This window comes from Eurosta solidaginis, chromosome 4, assembly GCF_040869045.1.
Source record: "Eurosta solidaginis isolate ZX-2024a chromosome 4, ASM4086904v1, whole genome shotgun sequence".
Lineage (NCBI taxonomy): Eukaryota > Metazoa > Arthropoda > Insecta > Diptera > Tephritidae > Eurosta > Eurosta solidaginis.
Window position 1 is genome coordinate 66,223,882 of NC_090322.1, and position 24,468 is coordinate 66,248,349.

General features: G+C 41.0%; 1 pseudogene; it reads right to left on the reverse strand.

The window, feature by feature from the left end:
- Positions 1 to 5,850: 5,850 nt before the first annotated feature.
- On the reverse strand, positions 5,851 to 7,365 carry LOC137248541 (NADH dehydrogenase [ubiquinone] flavoprotein 1, mitochondrial pseudogene; annotated as a pseudogene).
- Between the last annotated feature and the right edge of the window lie 17,103 nt (positions 7,366 to 24,468).

Consider the following 24,468-nt stretch of genomic DNA (forward strand, 5'->3'; position numbering starts at 1 on the left):
ATTTTTTATACTCAGTTGAGCAGAGCTCACAGAGTATATTAACTTTGATTGGATAACGGTTGGTTGTACAGGTATAAAGGAATCGAGATACATAGATATAGACTTCCATATATCAAAATCATCAGTATCGAAAAAAAATTGATTGAGCGATGTCCGTCCGTCCGTCCGTCTGTCCGTTAACACGATAACTTTAGTAAATTTCGAGGTATCTTGATGACATTTGGTATCTAGGTTCCTGGGCACTCATCTCAGATCTCTATTTAAAATGAACGATATCGGACTATAACCACGCCCACTTTTTCGATATCGAAAATTTCGAAAAACCGAAAAAATGGGATAATTCATTGCCAAAGACAGATAAGGCGATGAATTTTGGTAGCAGGATTATCCTTATGACGCAGAATAGAAAATTAGTAAAATTTTGGACAATGGGCGTGGCACCGCTCACTTTTAAAAGAAGGTAATTTAAAAGTTTTGCAAGCTGTAATTTGGCAGTCGTTCAAGATATCATGATGAAATTTGGCAGAAACGTTACTCCTATTACTATTTGTATGCTTAATAAAAATTAGCAAAATCGGAGAACGACCACGCCCACTTTAAAAAAAAATTTTTTTAAGTCAAATTCTAACAAAAAATTCAATATCTTTACAGTATATAAGTAAATTATGTCAACATTCGACTCCAGTAATGATATTGTGCAATAAAATACAAAAATAAAATAAAATTTCAAAATGGGCGTGGCTCCGCCCTTTTTCATTTAATTTGTCTAGGATACTTTTAATGCCATAAGTCGAACAAAAATTTACCAATCCTTGTGAAATTTGGTAGGGGCTTAGATTCTAAGACGATAACTGTTTTCTGTGAAAAAGGGCGAAAGTGGTTGAAGCCATGCCCAGTTTTTATACACAGTCCACCGTCTGTCCTTCCGCTCGTCCGTTAATACGATAACTTGAGCAAAAATCGATATATCTTTTCTAAACTCAGTTCACGTACTTACCTGAACTCACTTTGTATTGGTGTAAAAAATTGCCGAAAACCGACTATGACCACGCCCACTTTTTCGATATAGAAAGTTACGAAAAATGAAAAAAATGCCATAATTCTATACCAAATACGAAAAAAGGGATGAAACATGGTAATTGGATTGGTTTATTGACGCAAAATATAACTTTAGAAAAAAACTTTGCAAAATGGGTGTGACACCTACGATATTAAGTGGAAGAAAATGAAAAAGTTCTGCAGGGTGAAATCAAAAGCCCTTGGAATCTTGGCAGAAATACTGTTCGCGGTATTACATATGTATATAAATAACTTAGCGGTACCCGACAGATGATGTTCTGGGTCACCCTGGTCCACATTTTGGTCAATATCTCGAAAACGGCTTCACATATACAACTACCACCACTCCCTTTTAAAATATTCATTAACACCTTTCGTTTGATACCCATATCGTACAAACAAATTCTAGAGTCGCCGTGACCACCTTTATGGCGATATCTCGAAAAGGCGTCCAGCTATAGAACTAAGGCCCACTACATTTTAAAGTACTCATTACCACCTTTCATTTGATACCCATATCGTACAAACAAATTCTAGAGTCACCCCTGGTACACACTTATGGCGATATCTCGAAAAGGCATCCACCTATGGAACTAAGGCCCCCTCCCTTTTAAAATACTCATTAACGCCTTTCATTTGATACCCATATCGTACAAACAAATTCTAGAGTCACCCCTGGTCCAACTTTATGGCGATATCTCGAAAAGGCGCCGAGCTATAGAACTAAGGCTCACGCCCTTTTAAAATACTCATTAACACCTTTCATTTGATACCCATATCGTACAAACAAATTCTAGAGTCACCCCTGGTCCACCTTTATGGCGATATCTCGAAAAGGCGTCCACCTATAGAACTAAGGCCCACGCCCTTTTAAAATACTCATTAACACCTTTCATTTGACACCCATATTGTACAAACGCATTCTAGAGTCACCCCTGGTCCACGTTTATGGCGATATCCCGAAAAGGCGTCCACCCATAGAACTAAGGCCCACTCCCTTTTAAAACACTTATTAACACCTTTCGTTTGATACCCATATTGTACAAACGCATTCTAGAGTCAACCCTGGTCCACTTTTATGACAATATTCCGAAAAGGCGTCCACCCATAGAACTAAGGCCCACTCCCTTTTAAAATACTCATTAACACCTTTCATTTGATACCCATATAGTACAAACGCCTTCTAGAGTCACCCCCGGTCCCCTTTATGGCAATATCACGAAACGGCGTCCACCTATGGAAATAAGGATCACTCCCTTTTAAAATACTCATTAACACCTTCCATTTGATACCCATATCGTACAAACAAATTCTAGAGTCACCCCTGGTCCACCTTTATGGCGATATCTCGAAAAGGCGTCCACCTATTGAACTAAGGTCCACGCCCTTTTAAAATACTCATTAACACCTTTCATTTGATACCCATATCGTACAAACAAATTCTAGAGTCACCCCTGGTCCACCTTTATGGCGATATCTCGAAAAGGCGTCCACCTATAGAACTAAGGCCTACGCCCTTTTAAAATACTCATTAACGCCTTTCATTTGACACCCATATTGTACAAACGCATTCTAGAGTAACCCCTGGTCCACGTTTATAGCGATATCCCGAAAAGGCATCCACCCATAGAACTAAGGCCCACTCCCTTTTAAAACACTTATTAACACCTTTCGTTTGATACCCATATTGTACAAACGCATTCTAGAGTCAACCCTGGTCCACTTTTATAACGATATTCCGAAAAGGCGTCCACATATAGAACTAGGGCCCACGCCCTCTTAAAATACTCATTAATACCTTTCGTTTGACACCCATATTGTACAAACACATTCTAGAGTCACCCCTGGTCTCCTTTATGGCAATATCACGAAACGGCGTCCACCTATGGAAATAAGGATCACTCCCTTTTAAAATACGCATTAACACCTTCCATTTGATACCCATATCGTACAAACAAATTCTAGAATCAACCCTGATCCACCTTTATGGCGATATCCCTAAATGGCGTCCACCTATAGAACTATGGCCCACTCCCTCTTAAAATACTCTTTAATAACTTTCATTTGATACACATGTCATACAAACACATTCCAGGGTTACCCTCGGTTCATTTTCCTACATGGTTATTTTCCCTTATGTTGCCACCATAGCTCTAACTGAGTATGTAATGTTCGGTTACACCCGAACTTAACCTTCCTTACTTGTTTTAATCTCTTTTTCTTCTTGATCGATGCGAATAGAATACATTTTTGCTCTCAAACCAATAAATTCCTTCATTAATTTGCCATTATATTCATCTTTCATCATACCCAATCTAATAAAATGCCAAACAAAATGTGCAACCTGCCCCAGATCGGGTGCCCGACAGGCCTGTTTTGCAGGCGAGAAAACAAAGGGTGGGTGGGGGTGGGTCGGTGCTACACGTGCCCATCGGCTCCTTTTTGTAGACGAGAAAAAAAGGGGGTTGGGGGGTTGGGGTTGGGGGTTGGGCGGTACTACAGGTGTCCAACTGCTACTTTTTGCTGACGAGAAAAAAGAGGGGGGGGGGGGGGGGTGGCGGATTGGGGAGCAGTCGCTCGATTAGAAATTTATGGGACTCTTTAAAACGGCTGGGGTGAAGTCTAGGACTCATTAGAAATATGAGGGACATTTAAAAATTTGGCCTATTTATTAAGCACCGTCAGCGCTTATTGGGGGCATATATGTATATGTATATAGTTCTTCACACCAGGACAGAGCGTCCATGGGCTGAAAAACGTCGATACTATACAAAACCAAGAAAGGCAAGGGTAACAATGATGTAAAAATGTAATTCATTTTGTATCAAAATGAAAAATTGTCGTAACAAAGTATCAATATTTGTTCTAAACTAGTTTTGAGAAACATATGTAAATATTTGATAATTGATAATTTTTGCGTGCTAAGTTGGGAGCTTTTGGGCCGTTAAATAAAAGGCAAAAATTTAATTTTCTTTTACCCTACTGCGCGTTTCGACACTTTTCTGCATTGCCCACTTATTTTGGACTCGTTTCGGATTCTTAAATTATGAGCGACGTGAGCATGTTTGAGGGGTAGCTTTTTTGCGTTTATATGTGTACCATATAAACATTCTCGAAGCGCTTGTATTTCTGGAGTTCAATATGGGTCCGAAATACTTGAAAAATATTAGCCTCAAAAATGGTATAACCTAAGAGTCCTTTATGACTCCAATTGGATAAAATTATTAGCGGCCACCGTGGTGTGATGGTAGCGTGCTCCGCCTATCACACCGTATGCCCTGGGTTCAACTCCCGGGCAAAGCAACATCAAAATTTTAGAAATAAGATTTTTCAATTAGAAGAAAATGTTTCTAAGCGGGGTCGCCCCTCGGCAGTGTCTGGCAAGCGCTCCGATTGTATTTCTGCCATGAAAAGCTCTCAGTGAAAACTCATCTGCCTTGCAGATGCCGTTCGGAGTCGGCATAAAACATGTAGGTCCCGTCCGGCCAATTTGTAGGGAAAAATCAAGAGGAGCACGACGCAAATTGGAAGAGAAGCTCGGCCTTCGGAGGTTATCGCGCCTTACATTTTTTTTTTAAACTAGGCAACTGCGGAATAAAAACTCAGAAATTTTTCCGCGACAATTTATCCTTAATAAAAATTTAATTCAACTAATACTAATTTCTATGAGTTAATCGGGGATTGCCCGTATTGCTTTAAATGTATGAAAATATTTATTTGATACAATTTTTAATTTTATAATTTATTTAATAATTTGAGAAAAATTTAAACAACGTGACATCGGGACGGACAAGGCGACAGCTGTTTCATTATACCTTGTAAATCTCTTCAAAGCCTTTTCTCCCGGGAGTGGGATTTGAAGCCGCACTCTTACGATGGTTGAAGTGTTAAAAACGCAGTCAGCCACGTCATGCCTTAGTTGTTGTAAAGTTTTTCCCAATTGCCTTCTTTTCGTATATATATATGAAAGGGGCTAAGGGGGTCATTACCCCCGGGCCCGGGCTTTGGAGGGGCCCCGGAATCTCAAAATGCTATCCAAGCTTTTTGCTTAAAGAAAATAAAAAAAACACACCTTTAATCACCTTTCGTAGATAGCAATCATTTTAAATTTCAACAAATTTTATAAATCTTTTAACGAGTCTGCACCCCGCATAAGGTGTTGTTGGTTTTTGCGTTAGCTTTGTAGCATAAAGTTGAATTCGTTTTCTGTTCCAGAAGAAAAATTCGGTATGATGCAAATTCTTATACAGCGATAAAAAAACAGATATCTTTTGGGTTTTGGGGAGTGTTTTGGTTGACAAATTGACCCTTTCGCTATTTTTTCCGCAGGCCGGAAATTATTTTTTTGGTTATGCGTAGTGGAACTTTTTCTTCCTAAACCCAAATCCTATCGAAAAATCGATGGCGCGATATCGATTAATAAATCGACCCAGCCTAATACGTATGCATGTATACGCTTAAATATACTTTGTATATACAAATGCATATAAATATGTAAAAGATGGTAATATTGATTTTGAGAATTCGTTCATTTTAGTATGGGGCCCGTATTTTTTGCCCGGGCCCGAATTTTCTCTCGGCGGCCCTGTTTGCTTGGTTGTTTGTTTAAAATCAAAACGAAAATTTTTTAATTTCAAATGACGTATAAATTTAATTGCTGAATTTTAATTCCAAGCAGCCTCGATTCAAATGATTTTCAAATATCCCAACATAAAAGGAACATACCGGGTATTGTCCTGGTATTTACCGATTTTAAAAAGCTCCATTATATATGTACGTACGAATATTTATTCACTGCAAACATCTTGAGCTTTTAGGTTTCTTCCGCATTTCGGCTTCATATTGCTTAATTCGTGCCTCAACCTCGGGCCTGAAATGTCGCATGAGACCCTGCACTGGCCAAACAGCGCCGTCAGCCAGAGCACATATAGTATGACCCTCAATTTGCTTGGTAATTTCCAATATCATATCAATTTCTTCAATTTTTGCATTTCCAGAGACAAATCTTTGCATAATTTTGTTTATCCAATTCAACCCCTCGCGACAGGGAGTGCATTGACCACAACTTTCATGTTTATAAAATGCCGATAGACGAGCAATAGCCTTGACAACGTCTGTTGACTTATCCATCACAATAATTGCGGCTGTTCCTAAAGATGTTTGTGCAGCCATAAGACCATCAAAGTCCATAATAACGGAATCGACGACTTTCTTTGGTATAATTGGCGTTGAAGAGCCACCGGGAATAACAGCTAGCAAGTTATCCCAACCACCGCGTACTCCACCAGCGTGACGTTCAATTATTTCTTTCAGCGGCATCGATAATTCCTCCTCGAAGCAACAAGGTTTATTGACATGACCCGAAATAGTCATAAGTTTCGTGCCTGAATTTCGACTTCTACCAAAACTAGCAAACCAAGTACCTCCACGGCGTAAAATTGTTGGAGCTACGGATATGGTTTCTACATTATTAACAGTTGTGGGACAGCCGAATACGCCAACATCTGCGGGAAAGGGTGGCTTGAGGCGAGGCTTGCCCGCCTTACCTTCCAGCGACTCAATTAAAGCCGTTTCCTCACCACATATATATGCACCAGCACCACGATGCATGAATACATCAAAATCAAATCCTGATCCGCAAGCATTTTTACCCAAAAATCCAGCCTTATAAGCCTCTGCGATGGCTGTTTGTGTATTGCAAGCTTCATTGTAAAATTCGCCACGTATATAAATATAAGCAGCTTTTGCACCAATTGCACTCCCCGCTAACAAACAACCCTCGATAAGTTTGTGTGGGCTATGACGCAATATCTCTCGATCTTTACAAGTTCCTGGTTCTCCCTCATCTGCGTTAACAACCAAAAACTTTGGTCGACCATCTGGTGGCTTGCTCATAAATGACCATTTCAAACCAGTGACAAACCCCGCGCCGCCACGCCCTCTTAAACCAGAGCTTTTTATTTCGTTTATAATCCATTCGGGTCCCTTCAAAATGATTTCGCAAGTTTTATACCAATCACCTTGCTTCATCGCAGTTTTCAACCGCCAGTCGTGACGTCCGTACATATTTTGGAAGATACGATCTTGATCGGCAAGTGGACCGAAAGTCGTCTTAGTTTGGTTTGGCGGTGTTACTGGTCTTGATAGTGGAGCTGCTGGAGGCTTTGCCGGGGGTGGAGGTAGGGGTTTAGTGTTTTCAGAACTCTTCTTTGGTGGGCTAGTGCCTTTAAAACGGTGTTGAAATTTGAACTGCACCCAGGTCATAGACAAGTGATTCAAAACTCTTGGCATTGGAAATGCTCGCATTTTGATCTGAAACAAAATTTTCAAAATTAGCGAAAGCGTGCAATGGTTTTGATATTCAGAATGGTTGGAACTATCTACCTCGTATAGTCCAAATCAATTTCTCCTATTAGATATATATATATATATCTGCGTTTATTAAATAAACATAGATTTCCTTCAATTTGTGTTTTTTTACGTACTTTTTTGATTTGTATGGTTTGTGTTTGTTTTATTTTCATTAAAATTTTAGAACACTTGACTGAAAACAGAGACGTCGATTATATTACTAAAGTCGCTGAATATATACATTTTATTTGGAAAGTTATTGAAAATGAGTCATGACTGTGGCTGTTACGAGTACATATGTCAAAGCTGGCCTCCGTCATATATGTAATACTCCTATATTGCTAATAGAAAATGGTCGCAATGTGTTTTGAATTCTAAATCAAAACAAGACAGCCTACAAAATTTTTGTGATTGTAGCAGCATAAGTGTGACAGGAAAAAATTTGAATTTAGATACATTCGATTATAGAATATAAAAACAAAAACGCTTAAACAGCAATATATCGGCACTCTGATATTTGGGAATGTACCTAGCCTTTTGTAGCAATATAGGAGTATTACATATATGACCATTGGCCACCATACTTAAACGGTGCTTCTTGGCCGAAAGTACCGGATTTGCATCCAGCAAAGGTACTTGAACATTGATAACACTCCCCAAAACTTTTTTTACCACCTTGTAATTTACTGTGCAGAAAAAAGCCAAACTCGAGATATCTTTACATTAGAAACGAAGACATGAAACGCAGGACGAGTAACAGGAAAAACGAGAAGATTTACGTAAACTAGAAAATTCAGATCGGATAGGAAATAAAAGAGGATGAAAAGGGTTAGCCAGGGGAGAGGCAGGTGGATAGATAATGAAGGTTGGAACCAGGCATGCTTAACCAACGAACCGATATCATTTCGTTACGATAATTAACGTTAAGGACGTCAAATTAACGAAATGATTTCGTTTCGTTTTCTGCCATATCAAAACGAAATCAAATCGTTTATGTTGATTATTAATTACAAACTATGCTGGCAAAGCTGACTGATGGTGGAGTCATTAAAGGTGAAAGCATTAGCCAAGCTGATTGCAACTTTTCTCATGACTTTTGACAGTACGAAAATTTCTCAGAGTATTTTTGACATTACTACCAACGAATTACACAAACAAACTACATGGAGTTTGTGTGTGTATGTCCGCTCGCTGTTACCACCTTACGGCTTCACCATGGCTATAGCATTGCCAGCACAATTCAAACATAAAGTATCACGGTTTTGTTAACGTTTTTAACCTTAACGAAAGCTTTTTGTTTCGGTTAAAAACGAGATACAATTTATCTTGATAATTTCTTTATCGATAATATTTCGAAGTGTTTCAACGGAAACGGTGGAAATTTTTTGATAAACGATTAGCTTAACGTTAAGGTGCATTCCTGGTTGGAACCATGTTTGTCGGGTTTTCATACGGCTTCAGTTGAAATTCAGTTCCGTTGACAAAAACTTTTCCATTTCTACTCAGGAAAAAGAAATACAGACCACAGGCGTTGTTTTCCTGCACGGAACTTTGATAAGCTGGCTTATGTGGTCCCAAAATAGATTGGTATTGAAAAGTGGGCGAAATCGATCGAAAACCACGAACAATTTTTGGATATCGTAAGTTTCGAAAAAAGTGAAAAATGTGATTAATAATTACCAACCACCGGTAAAGTGATGTTAATTTATATGTGAGTATACTTAATGACAAGAAATGGAAATTTAGAAATATTTCAGAAAATAAGCATGGCACGGCTCACATTAAAAGCCCGAACACATTCGAACGTTGAATGAAAAAGGAAGAGTCAAGTTTAGACTTTTTGTCATTAAAAAAATGTAAATAAACAAATGTTTAAAAAAGAAAATGTTTTTGTATTTTGATACCAAATAATTAAAAATTGAATAAAATCAAGCAAAATTAGAAGGCTGAAAGGAAAGTAGTTGACTACGCCAGCAAAGCGTAAGTTTTTGAATTGCTTTTGCGTTTCTTTGGTTTGTATGGATTATGAACATAGCCATGTAGACGTTTGTGTTCAAAGTAGCTGTTGACGCAGTGTAGACGCCAAAACGACGCAAAGTCGAATGTGGGCCTTAAGAAAAAGAAAATTTTAAGTTTTTCACGCCGTAAAGTAAAAGCCGTTAGGCATATCAGGGTTAAATTTTGTATTCTTATTATTAGGTGTATTTCACGGTTGTTACGGGACACATCGCCGCATTTTTTCAGTTGGCCATCTTAACTAAAGAAAAATATAATTTTTTCAGACAAACAGTTTATTGCATTAATATTGTGTGGTACTTGATTGAACAAAAATAGAAATTTACTTAAAATATTTGTATACAATACATTTGGTATAAAAATACATTTGATAATACTTACACCAATATTTGTAAAAACAACATACAAATTAAACTAAGTTATTCAAGGAATTTTATGGTTTAAACTTTTTCAAAATTATGGTTCTTGGTACATGGTTAAAAGTTCGAGCGTAAAACTGAAACTTTTTTGTACTACATATATGACCTAACCAAATTTTGCTCAAAATTTAGACAAGGTTTAGTGGCAAGGTTTCGGACCGACATGCTCCGGAGTTCAGCAATGTACTCTACCACTGAGTTTTCACATCTGTTTAACAAAATATATCATACAACTTTATGCCCAAATTAATCAAGAATTCTCTTGGAATTCGTAACAATATAGTAAGACCATTTTATTTAGTTTAGTGAGAAAGTTTAACACTATTGTTTCAATTAGAAATCAGTTTTTCTAATCGGTGTCGCCCCTCGGCAGTGATTTGGCAAACACTCAGAGTGTATTTCTGCCATGAAAAGCTTCTCAGTGAAAATTCGTGAATTTTGGGAAATTCTGCTTATTTGAAACCTTCTGCTAGCGTTCGAATCGCTAAACTGTTGAATAAATCACTCCCATATGGTCTTTATTTAGATTACTTTGGGATTAGTACTTCACAATTAAACTTCACAACCAATAGGGTGCTTAAATCAAAACTGACTCGTTATTTCTAAGCTTGCGCTACTTTTATACTCTCAGTTTCCTCGTTCACCCTTTTCTCCTAAGGTCTAGTAATTTCGCGAACAGTTGTACCTCATGCTTGGTTAGTTACCAGCTATATACATGTATTTCTGTAGTCCATGCCTCTCCCATAGCCACATGCGTGTGTATGTGTGAGTAACTACTTCGGCTGATGACTACATATTTGTATGTGTGAGATATCTCTTCATCGTCTTCTACATAAGAATGGCTGCTTTATTTTTGTTGTGCATTTATTTAGTAGCAGCTTATTGATGCTAATATTCGTCACAATATGTAGGTCCGGTCCCGTCAATTAGTAGGGAATAAAAGCTCGGCCTGAACCTCCTAGGAGGTTAATCGCGCCAAGTATTTATGTTTTTTACCCCATAAGATATTTTTTTAAGTCTGACAACAAGTTATTAAGGACATCAAATAACTATGTACATTGAAGGAGTTTAGGCATTTGGATACACAGCTATGCATTTGCTACGTTATCGCAAATACGCAACATCAAAAGCCGTAGTTTATTTTTTCAATATTAAATAGCAAATCAACAACCGTCAATGCAAAACAAAATGTGCAAGGAAAAAATTTAAAAAGGAAAAATGTTTTCATTATCCGTAGTTTTTTTGTATAGTAACGTTTCCAATACCAAATACACAAAATTTTTAACTCCCCTATTATATAAATTCACTATAAACCATGCCAGAAAAGCGACCAATTTTCCATGCCAAAATATATAAGACAACCAAATTTTTCCTAGAAAATTTCCATTGATGGCAGTAAGCCGCACGTCTCATCAGAAATTAAACGCAGCAACCAAAAAGCATTTTTTTTAGACAATTCACAAGGTCTCCTATTCAACATATGTGCTTTAAGTTTAAACCTGTTAAGTGTGCTTTGTTCCTGTAAAAAAAAATTGTTCAATCAAATTATTATTATTTATAATTAAAAATTTCAAATAAATTCCGTAACAAATTGATAAAAAAATTTTAAGTTGCAACTATACAATAATTTAGATTTTTTAATGCTTTTTTCTGATGGCTCTTCTTACGGACGTATTTATGTACTACATACAACTTATTGTGGTGCTCACAAGGGCCGTATTTAATATAATAATCTATAAGACAATTGGGCAATTCATTATGTAAAGCTTTAGTATTTGAGTTGCTTCCCTGGTTTCAAATATAAAATTTGATTAAAGCATAGCACATACACCAAATTTTAGGTCTTGTAAATTGCCCAAATAAGAAACCATGTGAATTGCCTAACTCTGTTAAATGTTTTTAAACTCATATTGACGCGTTTGACTTCGGTAACAACAGTCCGTACAAAAAATTAAAAATTTGCTTCTGTCAAAATATTGTTACGAATATTTGCAACACGAAGGAGGACTGTCATCTCTAAGCCGTTGCTAAGCAGTGAACTGTATGCACTGTTCGGCCTGAGTGCGTCGTAAACCGGCAGTGGGTAGGCGCACAAAGGTCGATCTGTGTGATGGTTCACTCAGAATAAAATAAAAGAACACAATTCCTCTTTATAAAATAATATTTACATAATTCAGAGTGAAAGAAAATATACAATGTGGATAATGTTACCTTAATGTCGCAAAAATGACGATGGTGATCCTGGGCGTTGTGAACTGCTTGGCGGTCGATCATAAAAGAGGCCGGTTGTCCCGTTGAGGACAACCGCTAAGCCGCGAAAAAAGTCCTCTGGTGTTAGGAAGGGGAAAAGCCACACACACAACCACCCCCACATATACGTGCATGGGTGCTGACAACCGGCACACACACACGTGCATGTGTATGAAACGCATGCATGTGCATTAGGCCGGGTCGATATGTGGGGAGGCAAAAAAATCGCCCATTGCTCTGTGAAAATCATATTCTAGGGATCAAATTTTGAAAAATCCACTTTGAAATGCCTATGTTTTTTCTTTTTGCAGTTTATTTTTCTCTTTAGAAATTTATTTAGTCAGAACATATGTAAATGAAAAAATGAATTTAACTTATAATAGAAAAGAAATTAAAAAAAATTATTGGAAATTAGTGTTTTAGCCCCTTTTAAAACCAAGGCATCACTGTGACGCATTTGCATGTCGTAAACATAGTTGTGTGGGTTTTTTATTCAACCGTTTTAAAAAATGAAGGTATCACTGTGACACAATTGCAGATCGTAAAATTGCTTGTGTTGTTTTTTTTAAGCCACCACAAGACACAGCAGGTGGAATTGAAATTGACCCTACCCAAAAGTTCGACCCAAAGGGGGGAACATCAGAATTTGTTTTAGAGATATGGTTCCTTCGGCAAAGTTTCTTATTTTGATCCCTAGAATACGATTTTCACAGAGCAATGAGCGATTTTTAAATCGACCCGCCGTAATGTGCATGCATGCACACAAATGCGGCGTGAGTGTGGGTGGCTGGAAATATCCAGGCATGCTTAACGAACGAAACGATATCATTTCGTTACGATAATCAACGTTAATAAACGAAACGAAGTCATTTCGTTTCGTTTATTAACGTTAAGAACGCCAAATTAACGTTAATTTGACGATCTTAACGTTAATAAACGAAACGAAGTGACTTCGTGTCGTTTATTAACGTTGATTATCGTAACGAAATGATATCGTTTCGTTCGTTAAGCATGCCTGGAAATATCATTAGAACGTTAGGGAGGGGCGCCGTCAATCAGGTAAACGTTAGGAATTTGGCCTAAACATGCCGCCCCCCTTGCGGGACGCAACATCACAGTCCTCCAAGTATCACCGACCGTAAAGAAGAGAAAAAAAAAAAATAAAAAACTTATAACTAATTATATCTAACTTAACATAGCGACGGCCAGTCCGCCGGCTTGGCGGCACGAAAGATGGTTTGCGTAGTGTGCGAGCTTGGTTGCTGCTGCCTCGGTCATTCGCCACTTTTCCCGTCATGGTTAGAGGCCTGAGCCATGTTTGCCTAGAGCTAGTGATTGCGAAAAGAAGTAAGAAGATATATGTGTTGATATTTCTTGCCGTTTATTACAAATTCATTGGAAATGAACAAACAAGGAATTTTGTATGAAGAAAATTCAATAAAAAATAACGTATTGTAACGATAAAAGATTGTGAACGCACACCTCCATTGTGAATTCCTACAATTGGCGAAGGTTGGATAAAAACGTTCGCAATATTAAATATCCTCGATCACCTGTTCAATCGCTGTTTGATTACTTAAATCATTAGCTTAACAGTGCTTTTCAAACATTTTTGTAGACGACTGGTATATTGCTTTATTTACATAATTTAAAATGCCTGCATAGCTGGTTACTCAAATTTAATCTATAAACTTGATTTTAGAAATGAATATTAATATGTAGTCTGATTTTCTGTATACAAATTTAAAAGAAAAGCTGATTTGAAACAAATGTGCAATTCATGGCACTTCAATTTAATAACGGCGATCAAAAGAAAAACAAACATTTCTTCCATTCTCTGGCCATTCGCGACAGCCGTTCGCCCTGTCAGCTATTATTTGACATGTAGGTATGGCAATGGAGGAATAGAAAGATTTTTCGCTTGTACGAATTCACAATGCACACCTTTTGCAACTGTGTACAACGGAAATTCAATAAAAATAACAAAGTATAAAAATTCATGTGTTTCGGTCATTACCGAACATTTTAATGTTAGGCCTTGGTTGTGCCCGAGAGTGCCCAACCGAATATGGTACTCTGAGCTAGCAACGGGCCAAACGTGGTGGGCAGAATCCCTGGTAATATTATCTCCGCATATACATGTGTTCCTAGGACGAGGCGGATCGGGGCGGATGTATGGAACTGCGGATCCGCCAGACGGAGATGTGCGTACGGGGCTGCGATAGCGCTGTCGATGCTGGTCGTGGGTGTCATGCGCCGAAAATTGGATACGACCGCAGCATGGGTCGCAATTCTTTTGTTTTGGCCGTGTCTTCCTCTGATTCGTAGTAGGCATCCTGCTTGCCCGCCAATGTTGCTGGCAGGGAGTTGCAGCTCCTGGGCGAGCTTATCTGCTATCACGGTGGTGGGGGAGCATCCGTCAATTAAGGCACGGACGAGGTGTAGCCGCCCCCCCTTCTATCTTCACGACCGCGGTGGGTGTGATCGCTACCGTTGGTATTATGGTGGCGGTGGCAGCTGAATGCGGGGCTAGGAGCCCTGCCCGGAAGGCGGACACTGTGGTGAGCTGCAGCGAGTTGGATCCGTGGCTGCGATCTCGTGGCTGATGATAGGTGTGATGTCGTTGTTGCAGGCGAAGAGGCCTTGTCTCCGCTCTGCGGTCGCGCGAATATCGTCCCCGTGGGGGTTCCTGGTTTGCCGGCGAAGAGACCGGGTCTCCGCTCGGCCCTTATTTGTATGGCGCTGTGCTGTCGCTGTCCCTTGTGGGAGCCGCTTCATCTCATGCTGCAATCGAGGTCGAAATGACTTGGCTGTTGGTGGTGTGGTCGGGCGAAGAGACCGCGTCTCCGCTCCGGTCCGGCTGGCATCGTGGTTTCGGGGTGGACGAAGAGGTCCAGTCTCCGTTCCAGCGTCCGACGCATATAAAGAAATCGAGTCATCTATCCGCTCTCGGGGTGATTCTAGCTCCTCTTCCACTTGGACGCTCCATGGCTTGGAGCGGGATTCTCGGAGTAGCTGCTCCTCCTCGTCGATCGAGGCGATGTTTAACATCGTGTGGTGCTTCTCGCCGCACCGTTTACATCGCCCTTGGCTTGGGCACCCGTTAGAGCGGTGATCAGGGGCCAGACAATTTCCGCAGTAGCTTCCGCGTATCGCTACGTAGAGGCTCTCTTCTGGCTTTTTTGCCCGAAAAATGGGGCACAAGCGGATAAGGTGTCGCTCAAGACAAACTCGGCATCCAGATGAATAACGCACTGCGTGCGCGGCGGCATTCCGTTTCAAAGCGGCAAAACGACCCATGTTCTGAAAGGAATGCAATGGGTTTGAATAGGTCGGGTCCTTATCGAAGTGCAGGGGCGAGTGGGCCCTAATTGTGTTATTGAGATTTGGGAAATTTTAGTAGCGCGTGCGTAGGGGGCAAACATCTGTAGCAGCATAAAAATATTCATATTTGGCGCACATTATGTGTATGGCCTCTTTCCCCGCACGTTATGTGCCTGGGTCTTTAGTGCCTTATTTGTTTATTTTTGTGTCACCCGGTAGCGTTTTAGTTAGCCACGGGCACACTAGTGCTGCAGAAACATGAGCATTTACGATTTTCGGTTCGCACATTCTGGTACCGAACCGGGTAGAGAGTGTATAGCGTGGGTTCTTTTTAGTCGCTGTTATTTGTGTTGTTGGTGCTAAAACCCAACAACTTTCTTGCCCGCCGCAAAAAAAAAAATGTTTGGACAGCAAAATTTTACGCTATCTAAAGAAAAAAATAATAAAAAAAATGTTCGTTCACGCTATGGTACGCGGAAATTCTATATCTTTCACATTTCGACTATGGCTTTCTATTTCCCGTTTGTTGGAGCCCTTACTGGTGCCAGCAGACAACACATGACGGAAGGGAATAAACCCGTTTTTGGTACTCCGTACCCGGTAGATAGGTGAGTAGGAGTGCGCCCATATCTAATGGGAGAGAGTGGAGACTTTGTTGTTGGTGCAAAAAACCATCAAATCTCCTGCACATTTCCCCCAACAAAAATAATCAACCGTATAAAATAAGCAGAGAAGGTCCTTGTCGCTTGTAACGAATTTTCAACTCAAGTTAAAATAAACCTCCACAGTTATTCCATGTCAACCCCCCATTGTAACGTTGAACAAAAGTCCTCGAAGCAGAATTAAAGCTTGAACGCGAAGCGCCGCGGTCAACGTTATGCACGTCAGCTTTTATGCTTGAAATAGTGGGAAATACCACCGGGCGGCCCTGATGCTCAGTATTAGTTGCACTCGATGTTGTGCGTGATTCATGACATTTCCTCAATGAGAAATGTCATTGTGAAAAAATCCACGAGGCGGCCGGTCGCAAAATAAAAAACGGTAAGTATCGTTTAATGTAGTAAACATATTTTTTTTTACTAACCTTCTTTTCACTTTTCATCAGGTCGAGATCCAAAAAACTTAATTCAATTCATATCCCCCCCTCCAACAAGTAGCAAATTGGTCAGTGGGAAAGACGGTAAGTATTGTTTAACAAATGAGTGCTGCGGCAATTAAGGGAAACAAGTTTTCAGGTTATGTCGCCGGAGTAAAAACTTTTTCTTTTTGTACAGGTAAGCTTGACCCTTTGCTACCGCTTCTTGCACTGCGGAATACAATGTTGAACCTGTGTGTGATGGCCCAGGCGTTTTCCCGCAAACTATCATTAGTCTTGCAAGAACGCTCCGTTGTTCGCATGGGATTTCTACCTTAGATTTTCATAAGGACTGTCTAACGTCCGCCAATGACGGAATTATTAACCGGACTGTGGATGCGCCCACAGCAGGGGGAGAAACGTTACTGAACCATCTTGTAATAGCATTTTGTTTTGATGTTGACTAAATTTACTCAAGGCGACGTACGTGCTCGAATGAACGTAGTTCGTCGCTGACGGCAATCTTCGAGCGTGTTCCAAGATAGAAATCAGACCAGGTTAAAAAAAAATAAGTAGCAACTTTGGCTGAAATGGACTAAAGTGGTAGCACCGATTTTAACATCAAAAACTTCCCTGGCTCAAAAACAACTGGCCACAGAAAATTAATTGAATTTCATTTGCCATAAATTGTATCATATATTAGAAGACAAATTTTCAGCCCGCAATAAAGGTGAGCAGAGACCATAAAGGAGCTCAAGACAATGCAGTTGAAGCATTGGAATCTATATATGGCGGTGAAATCGAAGGTTTGTAAGTGCAGTCGCTATTCCACCATAATATGTACCTCTACTAAATGTAACATAACTTGCAACCGACGGATATACTAATGAGGAGGAATCCAGGGATGCTGCGGGTGGGCTCGTATTCACATACACCACATTATTCCAACGAGGCATCAAAAATTGACTACAGAATGTCCGGTATGCTATTAATCATATTACCAGCAGTGCCTGTAGGTTTAGTGCTTGGCCGCATGATTCGTTGCGATTAGGCTGTCATACGACTGATTCGCCACAGGCGCAGTGTCGCGAGAACACTCCCCCTTCTCCATTTCATCATTCCCTATTAGGTGGTGTTAATGCTGGCGTTAGTGGTGGTGCAGCTAGTTCTGTGGCGTTCTCTACACCACTCTCTGCGACACAAACTTAATCTCACAACCAGCAAAACGGGCGTGTTAGTATGGATTAACTGAACGTCAAACTCCTTCCAATATATGGGAGTTATGACCGTGTACTCTAACAACAAGGAAGGGAAATGTAATGTGACGCATTAACATTAGGTATGTACATATTGAAACATGGCAGAACAAAGTAGACGATTCCAGTTATTTGTTGTTAAGAACTACAAATAACACATTTGTATGCTCATTTCAGGTGATCACCGTCGCCGAGAAAAAGGGACCTAATGTGAGGACTAAAACGACACCGCTGACGAAAAATTTAGGCGAACAGGAAGAAGACACCCGATGCGTCTGCCGTAGTCCAAAGGTAGTTTGCTAACCGGGTTTATGTTGATCAGAAATATGAAAAAATACAAATACTAGGACCAAAAATATTATGTGTATAGTGCGGTATTGCAAGTTACTTGAACGGATAAAACTATTGTAGTGCTTACTCAATCGATACATAAATTACTTCCAGTTATGGAAGAAAATTGAAAATAAATTTGCATAGGAGCAAGAACATGTGGCTACGTCTTAATTTTTATGTGTTGTGAAGGTATTAGCACTGCGATACGCCAGTTGTTTGATTTACATAGCTGTGCAATGAAAACCCAATATAGTCATATTAGATTTATATTCATTTGTTGAGTCAGAAGCCCCAATTGGGCGTACACATCTCGAACTTACAACAGTACCCTTCCTGCAACAAGTTGTCCTTGTTGTTGCTGTTGTTGTATTGCGGATAATTTACCCTTCATGGTTGCGTGGTATTGATTTGAGCGATGATTCACATCGACTGACAATGCGGTTTGTGATTCATTTAGTATATTAGCTGTGGAAAACTGCCGCCTTAGATTTAAAAACGGTTGATGCTGCTGGCTCAAATTCTTCTTTCTTTCTTGAATGGTTAAAGGTATTTGCAAATCACTCACAGGTATGTCGTTATTAACAGCATATTCCAGGTTTTCTACCATTTTGGTTATTGTTGTAGCGCCGGTAGTTGGTGGTTTTGACTTTTCATCCATCAGAAAACGTTTCCAATCTTCCGGGCTTTGCGCGTTTGCCTGCTCCGTCTTTGTTATTGTACCCGTTGTATCAGATGCAGTTCACGACTGACTTGATGATATGGCAATATTAGGTGTACCATTTTCTTGTTGAGTTGTTGACGATGCACATTTGATTCAACTGCTTACAGTGTTTTTTTTTTTTTTGCGCAGCAGAGAATCGGAGGCACATGTAGCTGTCACTCGAACATCTGGTGTAATGTAACGAATAGTGGGTGTACCAACAACGACGGTTGAATCAGCAGTGCTATTACAGTTTGCATCTATACTGGAAATTATTGAAGCGGTAGCGGGTGAGATGAACGCTACTGAATTTGAGGGTTGTAACATTTGCAACTAGATTTGACGGCAATTGTGAGCTATTAACGTCTGTTGCATTTGTTGTTGATAAACTGGAAATAAATATTGTGGTTCCGTAAGAAGTGTCTTGTGGCGCAGGTGCTACACCGGCAATAGTGGAATTCTGTGGAATGCTAGGTAAAGAGAATTCGACTCCTTTTCCGATAACGGTATTATTTGAGTTCGCGATGACGTATTATGTGAAATTGGTCCCAACTGGGTACTCAATGGAAAACTTAAAGGTATTACATTTGCGTTCCCGCTAGAATATCATTATCACTAGGGTTTGTTAACATTTGAAATTGCTTTAACTTGATGAATGTTCTCGGCAGCAATATGCAGAGATATAAGAACCATAACGAACAACAGAAGCCAAATTCAAACAAGTTTGGGAAAGAATTTTGCATTGTGGGATTAGGGAGCGGGGTGCCATTTGTCTTTATCTCAGGTAGAGCTTGTTCAAGAATGTGTTGTGGGGGCCCGCATACAACGATTTCAGTCGGATTGTTGATAAACTTCAATAATGGCGGATTTGTCGTACCTTTTGTTTTCGTACGAATTTTTTAATGATGCAGAATCCCTATGTGCATATTTAAACTCTTTTCCTTGGCGTGTAGAATTGATATTCTTTCCAGTTCCACAGAGCTTCGAGGGTTTCTGGGGGTTCGTTGCTGGTTATTTTGAGCTTATATGTTATGGGGAATTTTGATAAATTCGGTTGGCCTCGTGCATTTAGTTTGGAGAAGGGTAATGAACGCGCTTATTACTGCCATTTGTAAGCTTTGATAAAAGTAGAAAATATGAACATCTTTGCTAAAGAATGATTAAAGCGTTGGAAATTAATAATAGGTTTTGATAGGAACAAAAACGCACTGCAAGCTTGGAAGAAAAAAAACTTTTGATAAGGGGAGGATATAAATTCATTGAATAAAGAAGATGAAACTCAGGCAGAAACAATCAGCACATGCCGATCTCCCTTTCTGCTTACAATTATGTGTCCAGATGAAAGAGTTGTCATCGACTTCCCTCCATCTTGACATGTACTACTGAATGTGTATGTTAGCTTTGGTGTATTGATTGTTCGCACTAACGGTTTTTTAAAAAGACATTCCTATTCAATCGCGCGCTTCCGTATTGCTTATTTATTTGTTTTCTTACGTGACCTTTGCGGCTCGACCGCTTTAAGACAACGTAAGGCAGGCGTGCGAGATAGCTAGTTTTGAACTTTAAAAATATTTTATCTCAATTCTGTTGGCCTTGTGCCTTGGGCCGATGGCATATGCGATCTGTGGCAGACCGTGGCTCTGCGTTAGGGTTATGGTGCCCTCGCTCGGGGTGAGCGAGTGATTTTGGGTGTGATTTTTTTTGAAATTTGTTTAAAAATTTAATGGGCCGAAGGCCTTTAGGTTCTGTGGCAGATAGCGGATCTGCGTTGGGTTATTGCTTGGCCTCGTTTCGGTGAACGAGTGCTGGGGTTTTGAACATCCTTTTTTCTCGACGGAACTCTTCCGTCTTTCTGTTAGGGCTTCCCCCGTCTCCGTCACCGCGAGAGCATAATTGTAGGGGATTGTGTTTACTCACGTGGCGAGCCCGGGGATTCCGCGGTGAGCCCATATGTAGGAGTATAGAGTGTTAGGGGTCCGTCCACGTGTTGAGCCCGAGGATTCCGGGGTTGGCACTGAGTGCCCAGGGTGGTTGGAATCCCCGGGAGCCTCACACGTGGAGGCTGGATTACATAGGTTGATTTGGAAAGTGGGGTAGCGGAGTCGATAGATTATGCTCTTACGGTGACGAGATGAGTTCGGTGGGAATACCCAACCGAAACTTTGTGAAGAAGGGGAGGAGGGGGGGGGGGGGTTGTGGATTCGCGATAGAAAGTTCGTTTTGGAAAGGAGGGCGAGGAACGGAGGGATGGTTATGAGGAACTCTTGATCTTCTCGCAGTCCATCTCCTCCGTTGGAAGAAGGATCAGTTTGACCAAAGGTCGTCTGACCTGACCCTTCTCGGTTATGAGGTCGACTACACGAACTCGGTTGTCTTCGTCGGATAGTACGTTGACGACTCGACCTATCCTCCATTCGATGGGAGATAAGTTGTCCTCCTTGATGACAACTGGATCATCCACTTTCAGATTTTGTTTTGTGTGTTTCCACTTCACCCGTTTTTGAAGCTCGGAAAGATATTCGGTTTTCCATCGCTGGCAGAAGGTTTCATGGAGGGCCTTGAGCTTCTGCCATCTGTTTATTATGGAGGCCGGGCTTTCGTTCACATCCGGTGCTGGCGGCGCCATAAGATGGCTGCCCGTTGGGAAATGTCCTGGGGTTAGTGGTTCAAGGTCCGTTGGGTCATTCGACCCCGGACTGAGAGGGCGCGAGTTTAGGCACGCCTCAATCCTGCACAAAAGTGTTTGGAACTCCTCCATAGTATATTTGTGGGGAGAAGCGATCTTTTTGAAGTGGCTTTTGAAGCTCTTCACTCCCGCTTCCCACAGGCCGCCCATATGTGGAGCGGGGGTGGGAATAAAATGCCAGCTCAATGCTTGATGGCTATACTTTGACGATCTTGATCCTCCGACAAAGTTTGTACCATTGTCGGAGTGAATGTTTTTCGGACATCCTCTTCTCGCGATAAAACGCGAGAAGGCTGCGCGAAAGCATGAGGTGCTGAGGTCACTAGTGGCCTCTAAGTGAATCGCCTTAGTGGGGAAACAGACAAAAAGGCATACGTAGCCTTTTGACAGTCGACATCCCCTACCGCGGTAGCTTTTGATGTCGAAAGGCCCCGCAAAATCTACCCCGGTATTGGTGAACCCGCGGGTAAAAGTAGTCCGTTCGCAGGGAAGGGTACCCATAAGTTGGGACTGCGCCTGCTTTCGGTGAATAATGCAGGTTTTGCAATTGTGGATGATGGCTCTGATCATGGTGTTGACATTCGGTATCCAGTATTGGGTTCGGATAAGACGGAGCACGAGCTGGTTCCGCCATGAAGGGAGTCATGATGAGCCATCATAACTGTAAGGCGAGACAGCCTACAATTGTAAGGCAAGATGATCGGATGACGCCCGTTGTATGACATATCTTTTGAAGCCCCTAGACGCCCCCTGTTCTAATAATATCATCTTTGTCGATGTATGGGTTGAGTGACAGTATTTCACTCTTTCGATCGATAGGTTCCCTATTTTTCAATTTTAAATATTCTGTCCCGTAAAATTGTTTCTGGCAGACTCGTATTAATGCTTGACTCGTAGCCGTAATCTCATCGGCTGAGATTGTACACGAACTTTCGTGGAACATTGCTTTAGTTTTAGGATGCGTTCTTTTATAGAATCTCCTAACATAGGATAGAACTTTCAAAGCCCTGGGCAGATTTGAAAATCGGTCGTGGCATATGTTTGTGCCCTCTTCTCCTCAATGGACGTTTTGTATTCGGTCTCTTGTTCTGGCCAGTGGGAATTGTCTTCTTGCAGCCAAGAAGGTCCTTGCCCCCATAACGAATTATTGACCAACTCTGATACAAGTAGTCCTCTGCTTCCTAGATCCGCTGGATTAGATTCCGAGTCCACGTGAAGCCAGTCCTTGCTACCGACCATATCGATGATCTTAGTGATTCGGTGTGCGACAAAGGTTGACCAGGAACAGGGCGGCTTTCTTATCCACGCGAGTACGATGTTTGACCAGGAACAGGGCGGCTTTCTTATCCATGCGAGTACGATGGTTTAATCCGTCCAGAGGTGAACTATTGCTGGTCCCAAATGAATGTTTCGGAATATTGAGTCCATGATTTCTGCAAGCAGCACGGCGCCGCAGAATTCTAAACGTGGTAGCGAGATGGTTTTCTCTGGAGCTACTCCGGTTTTTGCTAAAAGTAAGCGTATGAAAACCTGATCGTCTCTTTTCACGCGCATGTATACCGCTGCCGCATATGCTTTCTCGGAAGCGTCACAGAAGCCGTGGATTTCTATGTCGTCTTCCGGTGAAAAATCTACCCACCGCGGTATCCTAATGTTATCTATTTCGCTATAGTGTTGGGTGAAATTTTTCCACCGTTCTAAGGTAGTTGGGGAGACAGGTTCGTCCCACCCGGTGCCGTCTAACCAGATATTCTGCATTAGTATTTTTGCCACTATGACTGTTGGTGCAAGCCAGCCTAAAGGGTCGAAAAGTTTGGCTATAGCGGATAGGATTGCGCGTTTGGTGATGTTCTCGCCATTCTCTAAAGCTCCTGCTGTAAAATAAAACATGTCTGAGTGCGCGTTCCATCGTATTCCGAGTGCCTTCACCGAGCTAGCCTCTTAAACGCTAGGAAGTTCTCGCTGAGCAGATCCGTTTTGGGGATGTTCTGAAGGATTTCCTGACAATTTGATGTCCACTTGCGCAATGGAAAACCAGCTGAGTGTAATGCTTCGCGAATCTCGTTTCTTGCTCTGATAGTTGACGCTATTGTATGTCCTCCAGATAAAACGTCGTCGACATACATACTTTCGCGTAATATACCCGATGCTATTGGGTGGGTATTTTCTACATCATCAGCCAATTGTAGAAGTGACCGTATCGCGAGGTAGGGGGCGCAGTTTACACCAAATGTGACAGTCTTTAGTTCGTAAAGACTGATGGGTTCGTTGGGGGATGTTCGATGGAAAATTCTTTGAAATTTGGCGTGATTGTTGGTCACCCAAATTTGCCTATACATCTTTTCGATGTCACTATTAAAGACAAACCGGCACAGTCTCCAACGTAGAATTAAAATGGGCAAGTCTGCTTGGAGTACTGGACCTGGGTGGAGTATGTCGTTTAGACTAATGCCATTTGCCGTCGGACTTGACGCGTTGAAGACGACGCGCGCCTTTACCACGGCGTGGTGGGGCAGGAAATAATTTCCGAATCGTCGGATGGTATATTATTCTTGATTTTTCTCGTATGTCCAAGTGTTTCGTATTCTGACAACACCCGAACATACTCTTTCCCTAACTCTTGGTTTTTCAGTAATCGCCCCTCATTTCTGAAGAATTGAGAACATTCGCGCTTTAGGGACGGTCCTAATTTAATATTCTCCGGGTAATCCTGCCTGAATGGTAGCGAAACTGTATACCTCCCATTTTCATCACGTTTTGTCGTTTCCTTAAATAACTGTTCACAATACATTTCTTCTTCATTAAGCATCTTATTTTTGGGAACATTTTCTACCTCCCAAAAAGCTTTTAATTGGTTGTCCAAGGCAACCTCGTTGTAGAATGACATGATGCTCTTCGTTGGACTCGGTGCTTCGATGCGACCGGTTAGTATCCAACCGAAGACTGTCTCTTGGGCCAAAAGTGTATCTTGTACATCCTTTTTCAGACCGCTCAGTATA